Source organism: Mesocricetus auratus, unplaced genomic scaffold, assembly GCF_017639785.1.
Source record: "Mesocricetus auratus isolate SY011 unplaced genomic scaffold, BCM_Maur_2.0 Super-Scaffold_100006, whole genome shotgun sequence".
In the NCBI taxonomy this organism is placed as follows: domain Eukaryota; kingdom Metazoa; phylum Chordata; class Mammalia; order Rodentia; family Cricetidae; genus Mesocricetus; species Mesocricetus auratus.
The window spans coordinates 40937518-40940700 of record NW_024429190.1 but is presented as its reverse complement, the minus strand read 5'-3'; the positions used below and the strand labels follow the sequence as shown (position 1 = coordinate 40940700).

The window sequence follows — 3183 nt, the reverse complement described above, 5'->3', positions numbered from 1 at the left end:
TGCTTTACATGTCGATCCCAGCTACTTCTCCCACCCCTCCTCCCTTGCTCCTCTACCAGTCTCCCCCATCTCCCCACCCAATCGCTACACCATTCCCCAGGGAGGGTGAGACCCTCCATGGGAGATCTCTAGAGTCTGTCACTTCATCTGGGGCAGGGCCTAGGCCCTCCCGGATGTGTCCAGGCTGAGAGAGATTCCATGCATATAGAATGGGCTCCCAATGCACATTCTTACTGACACCATATTTAAGGGGGTCTGGATCAGTACCATGCTGGCCTCTCAGCTATTAGTCTGGGGTCCAAGAGCTCCCCTATGTCAGGTCTGCTGTCTCTGTGTGTGGGTTTCACCAGCATGGTCTTGATTCCTTGGCTCATCACTCCTCCCTCTCTGCCACTGGGTTAGCTTCGGCAGCACATATACTAAAACTGGAATTATTCAGAGATTAGCATGGCCCCTGCACAAGGATGACATGCAAATTTTCCTTATATATAAAAGGAAACAAAGATTAACGTTTTTTGACCACAGTCCTTTCTTCTAACATATTCATATACTTGCATTTACATTTAAATTTTAAATTCACACTTGAGAATAACGTGTCTTAATTGAGTCTTGTAGAATACTCATATTCTAAAATTAACATGCCTTCATTGAATATACTAACATATCTCCAGGGACTGGCCTAACTGAAGGAGCCAGGGAATGAAGAGAGGACAAACATATGGACATAGTAAAGCTGTGAACAACTGGTCTGGCCCTTTGATGGAGAAATCACAATATCATAGAAGCCCTACTGTTTTATTATTATTATTATTTTTATTATTATTATTAGTATTATTATTACTGCTGTTGTTGTTGTTATACGAAGCTGGATAGGGAGGTCAAGTTATCGCCTGTAGATTAGGATCCAGTTTTATTACAAAGTGTTAAACAGAGAAGCAGATGTATCTAGTCTAGACAGGGGCAGTCTGAGTAGGAGAGCAGTCTTCAAGCTGTAAACAGCCCTGAGAAGAAAGCAACTGCTGACAATTTCTTCATATTATTGTCAATATTGCACACAGACCAGAGTAAGGCATTTCCATTATTCTGTGCTTTGCCCATGGAAGACCTTGCCACTCCTATGGGTCAGAAATATTAGAGTACTCAAGATGGTTGTGTCCTTTTCAAGAGTACATATTTACTCATTCACTTGATGCCTACAATTTTAAAGTATCAGTTCAGAAAGCGATCACCATATATTTCAAAATATTAATGGACATAATCAAAAATGATAATCATTTTCCAATTGAATTGTTGCTTCCAAACACATACTCAAAACTCCTTGTAGTACTAAAACTTTTTCAGCACTACTGCCATTATTAAAGGGTTAATGAGGTAAGCCTGAGTTATACCTCTATTCTAGCCAGAGGTTTTCAGTTTTACCATTGTGACCAAATTATATTCAAATTACTTCAGTACTGTACAATGATGCTTAATGTGAAAAAATAAAACTTATGACAAAGTATAGGATAATTATATGCATCACAGAACTGGGCAAGCAAATTGACTCTATCTATATTGTATATCAGAAAATAGGAGCTCTTATTACAGACTAAAATTAGTATTTTTACCTCAACATAGGAAGTTACTTTTGTCTTTGCACAAAGATACATATCTCTTTTTTAAATTTTTTTATTTTTATGTTTAAATTTAGACCTCTGAGCAAGATGACTGTATATACTAATTAAGCATGGATTTGAAAATATGCAATGCTTTGTGGATTGGACTGTGTTTAGCATATTTAAATGTTTCTATAGTATAGCTACTTGTGTATTATTCATAGATAATTGGAAAAAGTGGGAAATTTTGTATGCTACAAATTCTTTTCTTTGCGGAAGATTTTCTAGTTTCATTCAGTTCATTTTATTGAACATAATAATCAAATAAAGAACAACTACTGCCAAAGATACAAGATAAAATGAACCATTATTCATTTATGTAGAGAATAAAAACTAGTTAACTCACTAAAAACATTGCTTCCATGTGGTTATATCATAACAAACCTAGGAATATATTAAAATCAGTCAGTTTGCTGTAGAGACACCTACACACTCCTGTGTATTATGTTTGACATACTCACAATGTCACAGAAAAGAACCTAGATAATCAATCTGAAGTCCTTAGAAATTAATAGATAATAAACATGTATCATATACATAAACACACAGACTGACACAGTAGACATTTACTCAAAACATCTTCAAGGCAAAATGTGTGTTACTGGAGAGCATCATGTAGCCACTAATTTTTAATATTTCCTCAATTATAAAGTCATTCCATGTTGAATATACATTTTAGCACTTTCTCATAAAAATTCACTTAAAATATGCACGTATCTAAAATACAGTTGCAAATTTTCTTTTTAAAATCTTGACTATTTATGAATATTTATATTGTGCACTGATTAAAATACATTGAATATGTGACTTCACATGCTGAACATTGCAATGGCAGAAATATTCCTGCTAATAAAGTCTGGACACTGTCAACTCTTGATACCAGCACTTGTTGAGATATAAACTGACCCACCTAGTCCAGCTTCAGGTGAGATTGGGTTTCCGGCAGCACCCCTGCCCAACACCCATCCCCTTGATCTTCTGGGGCCTCTACTGGTATCCAGAAGACCCGCCCACACAGGAAAGATATCAGCCCTTCCAAGACCCCAACCCCAGCAAGTCCAGCTTCAGGTGAAATTGGGTCTCTGGCAGGGACCGCCCACCCAACACCCATCCCCTTGATCTTCCCAGCTGCTCCTGGCATCCAGAAGACCCTCCCACACAGGAAAGACATCAGCCATTCCAAGACTCCAACCCCAGCAAGTCCAGCTTCAGGAAAGACATCAGCCCTTCCAGGCCCCAAACTCTGTGTCAGCATCCCCAGCTTCAGCTTTAGGAAGGAAGGAGACCAGTGGAGACGGAAAGACCCCACCAGCACCCACTGGAAGAAGAGATGGGAAGAAGACAGAATAAGAGCTCACTCAGCAATAGAAACACCAACATGTCCCCACCAGAATCTAGGGATCCAACACCAGCAAGACCCGAAAAGCACTACATAGACGAAGAAGAGGAGACAGACCTTAAAAATTATTTCATGAAGATGATGGAGACCCTCAAAGAAGAAATGAGGAAATACCTTAAAGAAATAGAA

The 3183-nt window shown here is 38.7% G+C and overlaps 1 pseudogene; it reads left to right on the top strand.

Annotated features, from left to right (window-relative positions):
- The first annotated feature begins 397 nt into the window (after positions 1-397).
- Positions 398-490, top strand: LOC121141070 (annotated as a pseudogene).
- Positions 491-3183: the final 2693 nt, after the last annotated feature.